This window comes from Staurois parvus, unplaced genomic scaffold, assembly GCF_062004578.1.
Source record: "Staurois parvus isolate SC_StPar_1 unplaced genomic scaffold, SC_StPar_1.0 ptg000176l, whole genome shotgun sequence".
NCBI classification, from domain to species: Eukaryota; Metazoa; Chordata; class Amphibia; order Anura; family Ranidae; genus Staurois; species Staurois parvus.
Window position 1 is genome coordinate 1,347,015 of NW_028317972.1, and position 20,157 is coordinate 1,367,171.

General features: G+C 42.6%; 1 protein-coding gene across 2 annotated transcripts in view; it reads right to left on the reverse strand.

The window, feature by feature from the left end:
- Nucleotides 1–19,145, reverse strand: part of CARD9 (caspase recruitment domain family member 9) — an 84,738-nt gene extending 65,593 nt beyond the window's left edge. The window contains exon 1 of one of the 2 annotated variants that reach the window (XM_089677032.1): nt 19,005–19,145. The gene's annotated coding sequence lies outside the window, so the exon portion shown is untranslated. Of the gene's footprint in view, nt 1–18,999 lie in introns of both variants that reach the window. The other variant, XM_089677031.1, reaches the window with a different exon arrangement.
- Nucleotides 19,146–20,157: the final 1,012 nt, after the last annotated feature.

Here is a 20,157-nt window from a genome sequence, read left to right on the forward strand (position 1 = left end):
TGACCTGATGTGATTGGTCACAGCAGGTGACATGGTACCGGCAACGGGGGCCGGTACTCAGATCTGTCATCAGCCGTGTCCCGAGGTTCCTCAAAGGTAAAAAAAAGTTTTAAAAAAAGCCCTGATCTAGTAACAGTGTAACAAGTGACTATTTGTAAGACTACCAAACACTGCATTTTTATGTAATTTTCAAAAAAAAATTAATTTTTTCTGGAAAAAAAAAGACAAAAGTTTTTTTTCCCCCCATGACTTCAAAATTTCTGGAAATTTTACATCTCTAGTCATCACAATTATCTATAGCAGCCTTTCTTGACTAGAGTTTCTTTCAGAGATTGATAGGTTTCTCCTGAGCAAACAATTGAGGAATTCTTCCCACTTACCACCAATGTAAAGAGCATTAAACCCAAAACCAAAAATTAAATATATTGAGGCTTACCAATCATTAGACGTGGTGGCTGCATTGGTTTTCTTTTTTAAGCTCATTTCAACAATCCATGATTTTCAAAGTCATAAGGAGCTCAGTATTCAGGTGTAAACCCAAGGTCTATACAATAGAACCAGGTTTTATGGAATTATTCCCCTTTGTGATTTAAAGAAGCCACAGCATCCGCCATAGTTTTGATTTTGTTCACCTTACTGAGCCAGATGTTAATGGTGGGGAGTGGTCTGTTTCCAATATAATCAGATGTAGGCTTTAGCTGCATTCAAGAGATATATCAAGATTGTTTGTACGGTTTTGACAATAAGGGTGTGAGATGGAGGAGGAATGCTGCTGGGTTGTGTACTGCAATTTTTCGAGCAGACAAGAGTGGCTACGTTTACATACACAAGGGGACAAGAAGAATGAATTCCAGATGAAAGATGTATATGACATCGGTGACCAGTTCCTGGGAGGAGTAAATATTTTGGAGAATGTCCCACCATCTAATCAGCCTCTAATTGCCCAGAGGCTAAGTTGTTGAAGATCCTTATAACATCTGACACTCACCATAAGCGTGATTGCCTATCAAGTTTAGATGGGCCATGATGTCTGGTAAGTGCCAGTGAGTTGGAGGAGGTTTTTCTCTGGAGCACATGGTGACACTTGAGTGAAGTTTCGTGCACTTAATTTAATTTGCTCACATGGTGACTTTAGTGGATTAGAAGGACTTTTTATTCAATAACACTTTAATTTCCACATTAGACTCACTTGCTGCTCTAACAACATGAAGCATAAAGCCGCGACCATTACAACCTTGGCAGACTGACGACACCAGAAATCTTAAAAACGACATAGCCGTGCGCTGGAGCGATTGTGGCGTAAAACCAAATCTCAACAAGCATTCACCCTATATAAATCTGCTTTCTTAACATACAATTCCTCCCTTCATGCTGCCAAACAAGCCTACTTTGTCACTCTTATTAATACCTTGTCATCCAGTCCTCGTAGTCTCTTCTCTACTTTTAACTCTCTACTTTCTCCACCTCCACCCAGTACCTCACTCACTGCTCACGAGATTGCAAATCATTTCAAAAACAAGATTGAGGCAATTCGTAGGGGCATTGCCACTGCACAGACATCCATCCCACTTAGCATACCTTATACTAAACCTCCCTCAACACTTTTTTCTTTTGACCTTGCTACTACCAAAGAGGTCACTAAGGTTTTCTCAGAAGCCCGTCTCACTACCTGCCCCCTGGATCCTGTCCCCTCACAACTACTACGGTCACCCTCTTCTTCCATCCTATGCTCCCTCACTCACATCTTCAATCTTTCCCTCTCTACTGGTGCCTTCCCCACCCCTCTAAAGCATGCACACATCACTCCCATACTTAAAAAGCCCTCCCTGGACCCCACCAATCTGAACAACTTAAGACCCATCTCCCTGCTGCCATTTACCTCTAAACTCCTAGAACGCTTAGTCTACAATCGCCTGAGCTCCCACCTCACTGACAACAACCTTCTTGACCCTCTACAGTCAGGCTTTCGCTCACTACACTCCACTGAAACTGCCCTACTAAAACTCACTAATGATCTACTAACAGCTAAAACCAATGGCTACTACTCCATACTACTACTCTCTGCAGCTTTTGATACAGTTGACCATCCCCTCCTCCTCAAAAAACTCCACTCACTTGGCCTCAGAGACTCTGTTCTCTCCTGGTTCTCCTCCTACCTATCGCAGCGCTCCTTCAGCATTACCTAAAACGCTGGCTCCTCCTTTTCACTCCCTCTTTCTGTAGGGGTCCCTCAAGGTTCTGTCCTTGGACCCCTTCTCTTCTCCATCTACACCTCCTCCCTTGGTCACTTGATAAACTCCCATGGCTTTAAGTACCATCTCTATGCTGATGACACACAAATCTATCTTTCTACTCCTCACCTCACCTCTTCAGTCTCCTCTTGCATTACTAACCTACCAAGTGACATATCGGCATGGATGTCATTCCACTTCCTCAAACTCAATCTTTCCAAAACTGAGCTCTTAGTATTCCCCCCAGCCCATGCCCCCTCCCCTGACTTCTCCATCAAGATCAATAACACAATCATCAGTCCCTCCCCTCATGTCAGGGTACTAGGTGTAATCCTAGACTCCCATCTGTCCTTTCAGTCCCAAATCCATTCACTGTCCAAATCTTGTAGACTTCACCTCCGCAACATCTCCAAGATACGCCCATTCCTAACCTCGGGAAACCACTAAGCAACTTATTCACTCCCTTGTTATATCTCGTCTTGACTATTGTATCTCCCTCCTCATTGGCCTACCGAATTGCAGGCTATCCCCTCTTCAGTCTATCACAAATGTTGCTGCCAGACTCATCCACCTTACTAACCGTTCTGTATCTGCCACCCCTCTCTGCCAATCCCTCCACTGGCTTCCCATTGCTCAATGGATAAAGTTCAAAACATTAACAATAACGTATAAAGCCATTTATAACTCTGCCCCATATTACATCACCAATCTTGTCTCTAAATATCACCCAAACTCTCGGCTCCTCGCAAGACCTCCTGCTCTCTAGCTCCCTTGTCTCCTCCTCCCATGCTCATCTCCAGGACTTCTCCAGAGCTTCCCCCATCCTCTGGAACTCTCTACCCCAATTTATCAGACTATCGCCTACTCTGCTCACTTTTAGGCAATCTCTGAAAACCTATCTCTTCAGGGAAGCCTATCCTGCCCTCAGCTAATAATGGAATCTTCTACTCTTCCAACCAGTCCATTCCCCAGAGTTACTAAATTTTGTACCACTAGCCCCTCCCTCCTAGATTGTAAGCTCCAAGGAGCAGGGCCCTCCTATCCCTCTTGTATTGAACTGTATTGCTGCTGTATTGTCTCCCATTATATTGTAAAGCGCTGAGCAAACTGTTGGCGCTATATAAGTCCTATATAATAATAATTTGCTATTCACTCATTAAATTGCTAGGCAATTTAAAATTGGTTAACTCATTTTATTGGGGGGTGTGGTTTTGTGTGGTGAATATACTTTTGATATATTTAATTTATTCGTGTAACATTATATCTGCTAAAAGGAGCATCCTAGATTACACGCTCGAAAAAGCAGGGCCCTTGAACCCCTCATGTTTTGTTTTGTTACTGTATTGTCTCATGTTCTGTCCCCCACTATAATGTACAGTGCTGAGCAAACCTTTTAGCGCTATATAAATGCTGTATAATTATTGCAAAAAAAAATAAAAATTTAAATACTATAGTCTAACAGTATGCAGGTAATAGGTCTAATCTTAATATTCACTATATGCATTTTTTTTATTTCACATGTAGCTAGGTGCTGGCATAAGAAAAAAACCGCTTGAGGAAAGTTGAACTGAATTGCACAAAACTGTAATCGTGGGACAAATCCCAGCATGTCCACTTGCTGTGATCCCATTGAGTTTGTATGCTTTTCCTTAATTGGTTAATGCTGGGCTGAGGAGGTGCTATTGAGAAGAGAACTATGGGAGGAATCGCTCCTCACTGAAAGGAACCACAGTTCCCAGGTGTCTGAGCAACCTGGTAGGAGGAAATGGGAGAGCCCTTGCTGACTACTGGGGGAAAATTAGGGCACTTGGTGCCAGAGTGGGGAAGGAAGCAGATGCCCTGAGCATAGTGCTGGATCTCCCTAGCACCTCCCTCCATCCCAGGCACCTCCGGCTCAGGCACAGGATTTTGTGAGAGGGTGTCAACCCATTGTGTACACTGTATATTAGAAACCGGCACTTTAAAACATCACAGTTCTACTCTCTTGGAATCACCTAGTCTGCTCAGTCTATCCTTAGCACTACTGCCTTAAAGTGTTGCTAAAGGCAAACTTTTTTTCTAAATTACCATAACAAACATGTTACACTCACCAGCTCTGTGCAGTAGTATTGCACAGAGCAACCCCGACCCTCTTATTCTTAGGGTTCCTTGGCTGCGATCTTGGCACCTCCTCTTCATCGTATGTCTCCATTACAAGCGGCTTGCTATGGATGCACACAGTGTCTGCACGCTCCAGAGTTGTGTGTCTATGGAGCCGCACTCCATAGACTTACCCAGCGTACTTAGCTCCACCTCCCAGTTCCTCCTCACTGCATTGGATTGACTGCCAATGGCTCCTGCTGCTGCTCGAGTGCTGTGTGAAGAGGAAGAGAGGGGAGAGTAGATGCAGTCGTGAACAACACTGGATCTATTCTTCCCTCTCTTCCCCTTCAAACAGGGAAGGGGGGGGTAGAGAAATAAACAAAATTTTTTACCTTAATCTAATGAATGCATTAATTTAAAAACATTGTTAGCTTTGGTATGACTTGAACTCTCCAGAACTGCACCCAGGATCTATTTCCTCTTTTACACTTCATCTGAACTTATCAACTTTGCTTTTGATCTACTGAGAGCTAATCCCTTCAGATACTTCTGCTATAGCTTCTCTCCAGACTAAAAGTGCACAGAAATCACAGAGTTCCTTCACTTGTGCACCACCGTTAGGGCCCTAACAAAACTGGCAAAAGCAGGTATTGTGGGACTACCCTGCATGAATAGAATGTTTAGGATGATTCTTACAAATTTGTTGGCAAATCTGAAGCTCCCCAAACACGTTACACAATATCTTGGTAAACTCTCTTTTAAAAAAAACCACCAAGTAGGGTTTGCTTAATGGATACACATTTAATTGTTTAGGGAAGCCCTCATAACACATAGTTTTGGTATCTCTAAAGATTGTGCAGAGAATGTAAAATTAGACAGATCAAGGCATCAGTAAGCCCCGTCATAGTGCTGAAAGATTAATTATCTTGCCAGATTCTCTTTCATTTATCAGAGGTACACTGTTTGCATGTGTTGCAGGCAGCTTTCTATGAAGACACCTCCATATAGGAACTTATTGAAGCAGTGTCATAAAATACATATCTGCTTACTATGATATTGCGGCTGTACAGAGGACAGCAGGATTGTATTGTTTACAAGCTTTTATGGAGACAGGTTATAAAAACATACAAAGCATTCCAATGTAATTTCAAAAAAAGTCAAAAAGGTACTAGGGTTTGCGTTATAACCTGGTATTCATTTTGTTTTGTTCAGCATATAGTCACTTATAAGCAGCTGGGGTCATATAATCCTGTCATCTGTGAATGATTAGATGAGGGTTTGGACAGGTTGACAATTTAGCCTTTTCCACCTATAGCCAACATTTTTAAAGTAAAAATCCATTCTATGTCTACAAATGGGGACCTTTTAGGCCAAACCCCCCAAAGTCTCCAGTATGCAAAACACCGCTGCAGCAGCATCACACACAGAGACTACCTGGAAGGCAACAATACCACTTCAGGAAGATAGGCAGTGGATAACCATCTAAGCGTTGATAGTTAGCAGCTATCCTTTAGGTTACTTTTAAAGCGTAACACCACACAAAACAAAACATGTTTTAGCTGGCTGCACAGGAAGGAAAGTCACTCGCTGGCATCTTGCATAATCTGGGCAGTCCAGCAGTGAGTTCATCGATCTGCTACCCATGTCATTACAATGTTGAGCAAGCAGCTGCTTCCTTCATCCTGTGATGTCGAAGATTTGGAGAAGCCAAAGCACAATATCACCATACTTCTATTGCTAGTCATCTACTAAAGATATATGTTTTGCATAAAAACATCATATTATAAAAAAAAAAAAAAAATTATATACATACACATATAAATACACACATACACTCAGGGACCGACTGACAACTCATGGGGCCCCCGGGTAATAGGGGATCATGGGGCCCCTGTGTCCTTGCCCAAACTCAAAAAAGCCTATGAAAAAGGTACCAGGGACATCTCATGAGGCCCCCTACTGACCCTGGGCCCTTGGGCAGTGCACCAGTTTTCAAATGGTCAGTCCGCCCCTGCACACACACACTATATATATATATAGATAGATAGATAGATAGATAGATAGATAGATAGATAGATATAGATAGATATATATACACATATACATACACACACAATATTGCCAAAAGTATTGGGACACCCTTCTAAATCATTGGATTCAGATATTACAATCACTTCCATGGTCACAAGTGTATAAAATCAAGTGCCTAGGCAAGGGTGAGTTGATAAAAGAAGGCCACGCCTCCGAAACACATTGCAACCATGACGTGGTCCTGACGTGGGTTCCTGTTGTTGTCATCATTCTCCTTCCCTCATACCCACTAGTTAGCAACGTAGTGCCGAGCCGGCTGGACCGGACGCGTGCACAGTGGTCTGTCACCGCGCTTCCAGTGCAGTCCTTGGTTGATTGTGGCAGACAGCAGACCATCCAGAGGCCCCGGATCTTACAGGGACCACGCAGCGCATCACTCTATATGCAGACATGTTCTATACCATTTGGAAAATGTGAGTGCAATCTGAAAACTTTTTATGATATATTGTAAAGCGCTGAGCAAACTGTTGGTGCTATATAAATCCTGTAGAATAATAATCATAATATAGGGGTATTACACTATGGTGATCATTTGCTCTCTCTCTTTGTATGTTTTACGTCATCTCTTCCCCCCGCCCCTTGCCGTAGAGATAACAGAGAGCTGCAGCACCCCAGGAGAAAAAAAAAAAAATAAGGATAAGAGATAAATTACTTGGACATTGAATCTATGACGTTCTCCGTCCATCATAATACTACAGTAGCCAGAACATTAGCTAGTTTATCATTTTTTTTTGTTTACATCCTTCAGAAGTCACCTTATTAGTAAATAGAGTCCACCTGTGTGTAATTTAATCGCAGTATAAATACAGCTGTTATGTGAAGCCCTCAGAGGTTTGTTAACTACTTACCCTCCAGAGGATTTACCCTCCTTCCTGACCAGGCCATTTTTTGCTTTAAGGCGCTGCTTTACTTTAACTGACAATTGCGTGGTCATGCAACGCTGCACCCAAATGAAATTTATGTCCTTTTTTCCCCACAAATTGAGCTTTGCGCTATACAAAATAAAAATATGACCGACAATTTTGAGAAAAAAAAACAATATTTTGGAATTTTTGCTATTAAAAACAAGTCCAGTGGAAAAATGTAAAAATCGAATTTTGTCATAAATTTAGGCCAAAATGTATTCTGAGACGTCTTTCCTAAAAAAAATCCCAATACATGCAAATTAATTGGTTTAAGTGAAAGTTATAGCGTTTACAAATGGCGGTATAGATACTGGGGGTTTTTTTTCTTCTACTAGTAATAGAGGCGATCAGTGACTTTTAGCGGGACTGCGGCGGACATTCTGACACTGGGGGGGGAACTAACTTGGTGTCACTGACAGCGATCAGTGCTAAAAAAAAAGCACTGACACTACTGACAGGAAGGGGTTAACATGAGGTGATCAAAGTGTTAACTATATGTATGTCGTTTTTTTACTAGGAAGCGGTGGTGTGTGTGCTTCATTGTAAGCACACTGATCGGGATAGCACAGCCATTCCGAGCAGTGTGCCCGAGCTGACAGGGAGGAAGACTGATTGTAAACAAAACAAACAGTCTTCCTCCCCATTGGAGATGCTCGGTAATCACCGGGCGCCAGCGGGTAATTACCAACTGGGGCCCGTGATTGACAACTGCGGCCGCTAATGGCAGCGCGGGTAGGGCACGTGCGCCCGCTACTCGGGTATACAAAATCAAGTGTGTATACACGTGATTTTGCGCACCCGTGCTGTCCTGTAGCAGTATTTCTGCTATAGGGCGGTCGGGAAGCGGTTAAAGAACATTAGTTAACTAGCTGCCGACCGCAGATAGCCGAATGACGGCTGCACTGCGGCCGGCCAGTTCTGAGTGGACGTCATATGACGGCCTCCCAGAACGCGCTCTCCTGCGCGCCCCAGGGGGCGCGCACCCGGCGATCTCTGTGATCGCTGTGTCCTACGGACACAGCTGATCACGTGATCTGGTAAAAGGCCAATCACAGCGGCCTTTTACCACGTGATCAGCGGTGTCCAATGACACGCTGATCAGAGGGAATTGCAAGTGCCGGTTCTCGGCTGCACTTTCCTCATGCTGTCAGATCGTGAGGAAAGTACTGCCGAGAACCGGCAGTTGTCAGAGCGGGGATCGGCACCGATCATCAGGGCACTGATGATCAGTGCCCTGATGATCGGTGCCCAGCAGTGCCACTCGCAAGTTCCGCCCACCTGTGCCCAGCAGTGCGCCCACTAGCTCCGCCCACCTGTGCCCAGCAGATCACCCACCTGTGCCCAGCAGTGCACCCACCTGTGCCCAGCAGTGCACCCACCTGTGCCACTCTGCAGTGTCACACACCTGTGCCCAGAAGTGCCACCCACCTGTGCCCACCCACCTGTGCCCACCAGTGCCACCCACCTGTGCCCACCCACCAGAGCTGCTCACCAGTGCCGCCCACCAGTGCAGCCCAGCAGTGCTGCCAGTCAGTGCCACCAGTCAGTGCCCAGGGGTTGTGCCAGTCAGTGCCGCCAGTCAGTGCCCAGCAGTGATGCCAGTCAGTGCCGTCTATCAGTACCCATCATCAGTGTCACCTATCAGTGCCGCCTGTCAGTGCTGCATATTAGTGCCGCCTATCTGTGACACCTGCCTATGTGTGTGAGTACTGTCTATCAGTGCCCTTTAGTGCTGCCTCATCAACGTACATCAGTGAAGGAGAAAAAATACCTGTTTGAAAAATTTTATAATAGAAACAAAGAAACTTTTTTTTTTCAAATTTTTTGCATTTTTTTATTTATAGCGCAAAAAGTAAAGAGCCCAGCGGCGATTAAATACCACCAAAAGAAAGCTCTATTTGTGAGAAAAAAATGATCAAAATTTCATATGGGTACAATGTTGCATGACCGCGCAATGGTCAATCAAAGTGCGGCAGCACTGAAAGCTGAAAATTGGCCTGGTAAATAAGGGGGTATAAGTGCCTGGTAGGCAAGTGGTTAAACAGCATCATGAAAGCCAGACAGGTCAGGTATAAAGTTGTGGAGAAGTTTAAGGCAGGGTTAGGTTATATAAAAATATCCCAAGCTTTGAACATCTCACAGAGCACTGTTCAATCCATCATCTGAAAATGGAAAGAGTATGACACAACTGCAAACCTACTAAGACATGGCCGTCCCCCAAAACTGACAGGCCAGGTAAGGAGAGCATTAATCAGAGAAGCAACCAAGAGGCCCATGGTAACTCCGCAGGAGCTGCAAAGATTCACAGCTCAGGTGGGAGAATCTGTCCACAAGACAACTATTAGTCTTGCACTTTACAAACCTGGCCTTCATGGAAGTGTGGCAAGAAGAAAACCATTGTTGTAAGAAAGCCATAAGAAGTCCCGTTTGCAGTTTGTGGAAAGCCATGCGGAGGACACAGCAAGCGTGGAACAAGGTGCTCTGGTCAGATGAGACCAAAACTTAACTTTTCGGCCTAAAAGTAAAACGCTATGTGTGGCGGAAAACTAACTGCACAACACCCTGAACACACCATCCCCACCGTGAAACATGGTGGTGGCAGTATCATGTTGTGGGGATGCTTTTCTTCAGCAGGAACAGGTAAGCTGGTCAGAGCCAAATACAGGGCAATCTTAGAAGAAAACATGTTAGAGTCTGCAAAAGACCTGAGACAACTGATTACCGAGTATCACTGATGGGGAGAGGTCTGTATGTAAACAATACAGATTTCTCCCTTGTCAGCTCCTGCACACTGCTTTGTATTGCTCTGCATAGCAGAGCAATACAAAACAATGTGCATACACAGTGAAACACACACACAGCACACAGTAAAACACACACAGTTAATGCTTTGATCACCCCAGATGTTAACTCCTTCCTGCTCAGTGTCATTAGTACAGTGTCAGGGCTTTTTATTAGCACTGATAACTGTATTAGTGTCATGGGGGATGTCAGTGACAGTTCCCCCCAGTGTCAGAATGCCTGCCACAGTCCTGCAATAAGTCGCTGATTGCTGCCATTACTAGTTTTAAAAAAAAAATTCAATATATATACCGCCATTTTTAAACACTATAACTTTCACGTAAAACAATTTACACGTATTGGGATTTTTTTTTAGCATAGATGTAGCAGAATACATTTTGGCCTAAATTTACAACGAAATTTGATTTTTTACATTTTTTTACTGGACATGTTTAATAGCAAAAAGTCAAAAATATATTTTTTTTCTTCCTCAAAATTGTCAGTCTTTTTATTTATAGTGCAAAAAATTAAAACCACAGAGGCAATCAAATACAGAGAGAAAGCTCCATTTGTGGGGAAAAAAGGACAATGTGGGTGCAGTGTTGCATGACCGCGCAATTGTCAGTTAAAGTAACGCAGCACCGTATCACAAAAAATGGCCTGTTCATGAGGGGGGAGGGGGTAAATTCTCTGGAGGGCAAGTGAATAAAAGATTTTATTCTTTATTGTATTCTCTAGACAATTCCAGGAATTGCACATAGTGCTGGGTGCTTGCCAAGGCACTTGAGGTGTTCATGCAAGATCTTCTATTTGCATTTTGATTCAAATAGATGCTTATGTGTGGAACAGTCCATTGTCATAATGGCTTAAATAAATGACCACATGTACGATTATAATTCTCTTATGAAAATATACAGTCCAGCTGGGCTAACAGTAGAAATATTGAAGGATTGTACTCTGGTGAGATTTGTCACTACTTTGTGTGTTCTACATTAGAGTGTCTGACTGAATGACTGAAAGACTCTGTACATGTATGGGTTAACCACTTTTTTTGCCACTTACATTATTAAGCATGTCATACACAACTCAAATTTTAGTCAACTCCTGCTTCACTTGCCAAAGTAGTGGGCGGCCCTGTCGGCACCAACCAGCACCATAAACTTCAACTGAAAGATGCAGTCACTGTTTGGGTACTCAGACAGCCACAGATGCTGGCTCTCTGAATACAACAGTAGACAGGGAGATTTCTCTATCCATGCTCTTTAGCATGAATTAATAAATCTAACATATACATAGCTAGCCTTTTGGTACTTTAACCCTTTTGCTGCCAAGGCCATACATAGTACAAACCTGACAGCTGCATTACATTTAGTGTAGCACAGGGGAGAGATCCAGGGTCTTTTAGACCCTGGATGTCTCAATCAACAGAACCTGTCACCGATAAATCATCACATAGCAGACTTTTTGTCCCGTGTGATAAAAAAAAAAAGTTAAGTAAAAAAAAGTTTTTTTAACCATTTGCCGCCCGGCCAAAAGTTAAGTAAAAAAAAGGTTTTTTTAACCATTTGCCGCCTATGGTAACATTGTACTACTTTGGTCATAGTAAAATATGAAAAAATCTTTAAAAAAAAGTAATAAAAAATTAAAAATAATAAAAAAATTAAAAAATTTTTAAAAAAAATATATATATTTTTTTCATACTGTCACCAGTCAGTGTCCCTCTTCACCGCCATGCCAGTTATATGATGACGCTGTACTGCACTGGTGACAGTATGTAAAAAAAAAAAAAATAGTGAAAATAATTTTTTTAATTTTTTCATTTTCCGAAAAATTATGACAAAAAAAATACAACTTCAAAAAACTTGCCATGCCTCTTATGAAGTACGTCGGACTGTCTACTCTGCAAAAAGGGGTCATTTGGGGATATCTGTACTATTCTGACATTCTTGGACCTCAAGAAATTAGATTGGCCGTCAGTACTTCAGGATTGATCAATATTCAGATCTATACCATAGTTTGTGAACTCTATAACTTTCCTACAAACTAAAAAATACATCCTAATTTGGGTTATTTTCACCAAAGACATGTAGCAGAATACATCTCGGCCTAAATTTATGAAGAACAATTATTTATTTGTAAACTTTTATATAACAGAAACAAAGAAAAATGTGTTTTTTTTTCAAAATTTTGGGTCTTTTTTTGTTAATTTAGCAAAAAATAAAAACCCCAGTGGTGATTAAATACCACCAAAAGAAAGCTCTAGTTGTGTGAAGAAAATGTTAAACTTTTAGCTTGGGTGCAGTGTTGTATGACCGCGCAATTGTCATTCAAAGTGTGAAAGCGCTGAAACCTGAAAAATGGCCTGGGAGGGAAGGTGTAAAATTGCACGGTATTGAAATGGTTAAATTGTAAAAAAATAACAATCCCCCCTCAATTTTTTTGCAGCCCCCCCACATATATACACACATATGAACGTAAACACACGTGTTGGGGGCTCCTATGCATGTAAATGTTGATTGAGATACTATATACATGCAGTGTTACATATCACCATGCATGCCGGAGTGAGAGCACCAGACCAGCTCCATAAACAGACGACCTACTGGGGGCTTTTAAAGCGACACCATTGGAAAATATATGGTACTGAAATTTGCCGCCATTTCATGGGCGCACACATATTTAAGGTTTGACATATCTATTTACTCGATGCAACCTCATCTCATATTTTATCAAAAAGTTGGGTAATTTATTGCCTCTGTGAACCCTAAAATTAACTTTTATTTAACATTTTTACTGAGTTTTGAGTTTCCTAAAATTAGAAGTACACTATTTTATTCTCTAGGATGTCTGCTTTTAGAAAATATATATTTTGGGGGTTTTATGTAATCTTCAGGCCTAAATATTTTTTTAAACGTGTGCACAAAAACAACGCTGGCAGCAAAAAGGATTAAAGTGCTAAAGTGGCATATAGTGTACAACAGCCATTGGGTTATATTAGCATGCACTTTATTTTGTCTGTAGTAGTTCAGGAGTGTATATTTTTCTTTAAGTATACTTGAATGTTACGTGCAGAATGGAAGTAAAGGGGAGCCTGTCTTAAGGGCCCCCCTTCCTTCTCCTCAGGCACCTGGGTGGTCAGAGGTCTGGTTACACCTGGTCCAGCTGTGGGAAATCTGCCTAGCAACATTCCCTGTCAGGTGGCACAGGTGTGATCTGCCCAGAGACAGGATAGGTCAGCTAACCCTGGGGAACATTCTGGAAGGTCACATGACCTGTAGGCTAGGGTCAGCTGACCTTTTGGAACCTTCTAGAAAGGGCTTAACCCTTATAAAAAAGGGCTCTGTGAGGGGCTCTGAGCCAGTCCCTATATCCCTGTGTGACAGCTCTCCTCCCCCCTCCCTTGTCACAGCCAGATTATTATGTGGTTTTGGTCACCTATCTACTAAGGGGGACAGTTTATTTAAATGTCTTTGGATATATTTTTAACCCGAGTCATAGTGGCTGGATTGCTCTCAATGGTTGATGTTAAAGTACCGTATTTTTCGCTCCATAAGACACACTTTTTCCACAAAAAAATGGGGGGAAATGTCTGTACATCTTATGGAGTGAATATTGACCAGACCTACCTCCTTCCCCAGTCGCTGCCACTGTGTTAGAATACCAGGCCGGCCGCTTGGCTCTTCTGTGGCAGGAAAGAGGAAGAGTCCAAGTCAGCAGTACAGTAGCGGCAGGCAGTGCCCAAAGCAGTTGCCCCTTAACCCCGCACCGCCCTTAGATTGGGGCCCCGATCACTGCACTGCAGAGCTGACAGGGTACACTGAAGACATCGTTGTATCCCCAGCCAGCAGTGGGGGGGGGGGGGGGGGGGGGCAGGTCCAGGAGCTCCACTGACCCTGTCCCATGCAGCCTGTATGCTCAGAAGGGAACTGCTAGTAGAAGAGGAAATGTGAGTGGGAGCCCCACCCTCAGAGAGGATGCTGAGCCCAACTGGCCAGGTATTTCCTCCCCCCCATAGACTGCCTGTGGACTGCTATACCAAACTGTATAAATGTGCATTGCTGAAAGGTCTCTGGTCATCTCCTGTAGTACATCCGCAGTCTCTGGTCATCCCCTGTACTATGTCCGCAGTCTCTGGCCATCTCCTGTACTGTGTCCGCAGTCTCTGGCCATCTCCTGTACTGTGTCCGCAGTCTCTGGCCATCTCCTGTACTGTGTCCGCAATCTCTGGCCATCTCCTGTACTGTGTCCGCAGTCTCTGGCCATCCCCTGTACTGTGTCCGCAGTCTCTGGCCATCCCCTGTACTGTGTCCGCAGTCTCTGGCTATCCCGTGTACTATGTCCGCAGTCTCTGGTCATCCCGTGTACTGTGTCCGCAGTCTCTGGTCATCTCCTGTACTGTGTCCGCAGTCTCTGGTCATCTCCTGTACTGTGTCCGCAGTCTCTGGTCATCCCCTGTACTGTGTCCGCAGTCTCTGGTCATCCCCTGTACTGTGTCCGCAGTCTCTGGTCATCCCCTGTACTGTGTCCGCAGTCTCTGGTCATCCCCTGTACTGTGTCCGCAGTCTCTGGTCATCCCCTGTACTGTGTCCGCAGTCTCTGGTCATCCCCTGTACTGTGTCCGCAGTCTCTGGTCATCTCCTGTACTGTGTCCGCAGTCTCTGGTCATCTCCTGTACTGTGTCCGCAGTCTCTGGTCATCCCCTGTACTATGTACGCAGTCTCTGGTCATCCCCTGTACTATGTACGGAGTCTCTGGTCATCCCCTGTACTATGTCCGCAGTCTCTGGTCATCTCCTGTACTATGTCCGCAGTCTCTTGTCATCCCCTGTACTGTGTCCGCAGTCTCTGGTCATCCCCTGTACTGTGTCCGCAGTCTCTGGTCATCTTCTGTACTGTGTCCGCAGTCTCTGGTCATCTCCTGTACTGTGTCCGCAGTCTCTGGTCATCCCCTGTACTGTGTCCGCAGTCTCTGGTCATCCCCTGTACTGTGTCCGCAGTCTCTGGTCATCCCCTGTACTGTGTCCGCAGTCTCTGGTCATCCCCTGTACTGTGTCCGCAGTCTCTGGTCATCCCCTGTACTGTGTCCGCAGTCTCTGGTCATCCCCTGTACTGTGTCCGCAGTCTCTGGTCATCCCCTGTACTATGTCCGCAGTCTCTGGTCATCCCCTGTACTATGTCCGCAGTCTCTGGTCATCCCCTGTACTATGTCCGCAGTTTCTGGTCATCTCCTGTACTATGTCCGCAGTCTCTGGTCATCCCCTGTACTATGTCCGCAGTCTCTGGTCATCCCCTGTACTATGTACGGAGTCTCTGGTCATCCCCTGTACTATGTCCGCAGTCTCTGGTCATCTCCTGTACTATGTCCGCAGTTTCTGGTCATCTCCTGTACTATGTCCGCAGTCTCTTGTCATCCCCTGTACTATGTCCGCAGTCTCTGGTCATCCCCTGTACTATGTCCGCAGTCTCTGGTCATCCCCTGTACTATGTCCACAGTCTCCTTGGTTCAGAATATTTTTTTTCTTGTTTTCCTCCTCTAAAACCTAGTTGTGTCTTATGAAGCGATAAATACGGTAAGTTTAAATGGTTATTGATAATGTGATGCAAGTTATTTACATATTTCATACCAGTAATAAAGAGGCAGCGGGCAATTAACTTCCAGTGCTGTTGTTGTGTTGATTCATTTCTGAACATGTTGGCTACAATCCCATTACTTTTAGATGAAAAGCAATAGAGATATTATGTTTTACTAACTTTGTACTTGAAGCTTAAATCCTATGGAACAATATCACTCCTAAGTTGGCCATACATGGGTCAGTTTTTTTTCATTCAGCCAGTGGGTTGAGCAAAAAAAAAAAGAAAACTGACCCAATTCCCCCATCCACACATTCGATGCGGATGCAGAAATCCTCCCCACTGACAGTGGGACTCCCCTGCCATCGGAATTCACTTTTCAGCACAGGACCATGCATGAACAGGCCGAATTTCAATCCATGCATGGCCAGCTTTAGGCTTATTACACATGTTACAATCTGATCGTAGAACCTCCTTTAGATCTACCAACAACTACTGTATGTAGAAAAAAACCCTAACCAGAAAAACAAATGCGGCTTTAGAAGTACCAAACCATACCAATAAAAGTGAATTGAACAAATATAGGAACAGTAGATAAAATTGCACACCTTTAATTAGGTTAAAATAACCACCCATAGGTGGAGCATATTCATCAGACAGAGACATAGAAAACCATAAAAATAAAATACAGAAAGTGAGACTCGGCTATAGTAGGTTGTTGCTGATGTCCTAGATGCAGACGGCGTCACGGGTATCAGCCGTAAAAAGCAGTAGCCATAGCCTTAGAGCAAATAGGCTAAACTGTACAAATAGTGGATAAGATGGTACATGGCTATCAATGGAAACAGATAATTGTATTAATATTGATATAAGACACCTAACCAGACAGTATCATAGGTGTTGATGAACGAACATGTAGTTTCCACTTGAAACCATGAGAAGGTACTTTGTTTTGGGATTCCAATGCATTTCGTGGGACAGAGCCCACTTCTTCAGGGGAAAAAAATAAAACAAATTCCAGTTGATGATACCAACACAATGTCAGATAGCTCCTGCCAGATATGGGTCAATCGTATCTGGATGGACAGAGGGGGTCATCCAACAACCATAAATAATGATCATCAATCAAGAAAGAATCCAAGTCCACGAAGACTTGTAAAAAACAAGGACAACACAGGGGGAAGAGGGTTTGAGGTTTTTCCCTCCCCCTCCTTCCATAAGGAACTTTTCTCCACTGATGGAAAGTAATCTGAGCCCTACTATACTTGGTGGTCTGTAGCATTTGGCCAATAGATATCTGATTGCATGAATGATGATTCTGTTTTTTTTTTTACAAGTCTTCAAGTGGACTTGGATTCTTTCTTGATCAATTATCATTATTTATGGTTGTTGGAGGCCCCCCTCTGTCCATCCAGATACGATTGACCCATATCTTGCAGGAGCTATCTGGGATTGTGCTGGTGTCATCAACTGGAATTTATGTTTTGTTTTGTTCCCTAAAGAAATGGTTCCTGTCCCACGAAACACGTTGGAATCCCAAAACAAAGTACCTTTTCATGGTTTCAAGTGGAAACTACGTTTATTCATTCATCAACACCTATGTTGCTATCTGGTAAAGTGTTTTATATCAACTATAATACAATTATCTGTTGCCATTGATAGCCATGTACCATCTTATCCACTATTTGTACAGCTTAGCCTATTTGCTCTAACCTATGGCTGCTGTTTTTTGCGGCCGATACCCATGACACCGTCTGTGTCTAGGACATCAGCAACAACATACTGTGGCCGGGTCTCACTTTCTGCATTTTATTTTTATGGTTTTCTATGTGTGATGAATATGCTCCACCTATGGATGGTTTTTTAACCTAATAAAAAGGTGTTCAATTTTATTTACTGTTCCTATATTTGTTCAATTCACTTTTATTCGTATGGTTTGTTACCTTTAAAGCCCCATTAGTTTTTATGGTTAGGGTTTTTTTCAACATATTTTCCTTAGGGGTGTGGTACCGGTAAAACCATGGTTACAAGGTCAAGGACAGTCACTTTCTTTCCATCTCCCACTCCTTTAATATTAACTACTGTATGTAGTGCAAGGGCCTGCCTGATTGGATAAAAAAATGATTGGATAAATTAGGTAGGCTTTGCTAAATCTAAAGTGTATTGTACAAAAATGTCTTTACACTCGATTTTTCAAGTACAGTGTAGTTGATGTATAACTTGCAATGATGATAAAAGTAGGAAAAGTGACTGTATTATTATTATTCCTACTGCAAAGCAATAAAAACCTGACAGAGCTTTCAGGCAGGCAGGGTATTCATCAGCCTCATTTCAAAAACATTTAGTCACAATGTATCTATTTGTTGCCTAGCAAGTATACAAAGTTTTGAAGTCCATCAAGACAGTATGTTTGCTATGAACGGTTTTAGGTACAAGCCCTGATAAAGCCTGCCTGTTCCTTCTCTAAAATATGATATGACCTGTGGGTTTGGCTGTAATTCTGTTTAAACAACATTGTAATCTACAACAGATAAAGATTTTAATTTAGCTAATAGAGACAGTGGGAGTCTGACATACAGAGACAGAACTACGCTAAAATACAAAATACTATTCCAGACACTAAATATATATTAAGAAAAATACCTTAATATATCCTAATTTATATTATATATATTAGGAAAAATACCTTAATATATCCTAATATATTATAATATATCGTAATGTATATATTATATATTAGGAAAAATACCTTTGATGTACATAGTTATTTTTCCTGGTTTTATCATCAGGTTTTTTCCTGATAAAGGATTAATAGTGCTAAGGATGCCGGACAATTCACAGATTGAATCAGAGCTATTCTCTCCCATACTATTCGATCACATACCAATCCAAGCCATTATAAAACTAATAAACTAAGTGAGGTAATTCTATATTGACTTTGGGCTCTAGGAACGGTTTGGTCAGCGCTAATTTGCGTTATGACACTGCAGCAGCAGATAAAGAAGTGCTTTTTGTATGATGGTACAGACTGAACAACAGTTGGTATTTAAGTCCGTACTTAAAGAGATGGGTGCAAAGTACCACTGCCTGGGTTGTGAAGAATTGCAAGCACAGACATGCACAGCTGTGGCAGGCATGCTGGGACTTGTAGTTCCACAGCAGATGACGGCAGGAGCTAGCAGAACATGCTAATTGTAGTGGTTCGACAACTTACATTCTGAAGATTGCCGACTGTATTCAAAAAGTAAACAAAGGGAATGCTTCAAAAAATTGCAGCTGTGTTTGAATGTAACAATGTGTAAAAACACAATAAGCATTAGCAATACAAAATGCACTGACCTTACTCTAGGTATTTGGGGTCCAGTATTAGGGTCCAGTGGTCTTTTCCAGTGCCATGTGAGTGTTCCAGGGAGAGGGTGTCAGGCTGAGCATAGATTGGGTGCTGGGAGGAGCTGCCTGTCTGTGGGATACTTCCTCTTGTGCATTCCACAGTGCAAGAGTATCAACCCATTTCCTGAGAGTCTCGTGACAGGGAGAGGCATAAAAAAAGTAGACGCACCTGGATGGCAAGATCAATACATCTAATGCTACGCAGGACAATGCTGTACTGACTGGCATTTCACACAAGAAATAAGAGTCATATGAATAAAAGGTATAGTAAAAGGCACTCAATGCTGTGTCTGATTTAAGAAAAGGGGAATGAAAGATTATAGCAGTGCTTTATAAAGGGGATCACTGTAGTCTTGCCAAATCCAGCTAAATGGGTGAATTCCCCAACTACGAGACTCGACTGCAGAACTTACAATTTACACTTCATGCACACAGGCGTATAAAAATAAACAGCAATTTTGTGCTGTGAGAATTTGGCAGAAAAAAACCCCTCTAACGTTCAAATATGTAAGTGTTTTTTTTCCGCATATGACGTTTTAAGAATAAATGCATTCTACTGGAGAGAATAATAATTATTCTGGCCATTGGAATACATTTATGTGCATTTATACGTGTTTTTTCTGCTCAAAAGCTTCAGTATGCGCCTTTGATATGTTTTTGGTTTTTTTTGCCTGTAAATGCTCACCTTCAAATATGCCTGTAAATGCTTATATGTGCATTGCCACACAGGCTAACATAGAGATGCTTTTACAAGCATTAAACCTGTTGAATGCCTGTATAAGGGGAGGTTTTTAAAGGCAAATTTGTCTTTATTACATTTTCAACAGTTTAACAATACATGGCATGAAGGCAAAATGAAAACAGGTACAAGTGGACATACATAAGAAAAGCCATCGCACAAATGTGACAATGATTCATGTGAATAGGTGAAAATAGTTCCATTAAAAAAAAGAAAAATGTAAGGATCAATAACATAATGGCATGTAGTACGGAGATATGAATAAATATAGTGTCGAGGAGGGCATCCACGACGAGATGTAGGAGACACAATGAGCTAGTTCCGTATAAACTTGTATATGAATCTGAATTCAAAGGAAAACAAAACAA